Below are 294 nucleotides of genomic sequence, written 5' to 3'. Positions count from 1 at the left end.
CTGTAAAAAATACAAACACATGGAGGCTAAACAATACACTACTTAATAATGAAGTGATCACTGAAGAAATCAAAGAGGAAATCAAAAAATACCTAGAAACAAATGACAATGGAGACACAACGACCCAAAACCTATGGGATGCAGCAAAAGCAGTTCTAAGAGGGAAGTTTATAGCAATACATTCCTACCTTACGAAACAGGAAACATCTCAAATAAACAACCTAACCTTGCACCTAAAGCAATTAGAGAAAGAAGAACAAAAAAACCCCAAATTTAGCAGAAGGAAAGAAATCA

This window comes from Neophocaena asiaeorientalis, unplaced genomic scaffold, assembly GCF_003031525.2.
Source record: "Neophocaena asiaeorientalis asiaeorientalis breed wild unplaced genomic scaffold, Neophocaena_asiaeorientalis_V1.1 scaffold332, whole genome shotgun sequence".
In the NCBI taxonomy this organism is placed as follows: domain Eukaryota; kingdom Metazoa; phylum Chordata; class Mammalia; order Artiodactyla; family Phocoenidae; genus Neophocaena; species Neophocaena asiaeorientalis.
Note: the sequence above shows the minus strand (reverse complement) of the source record.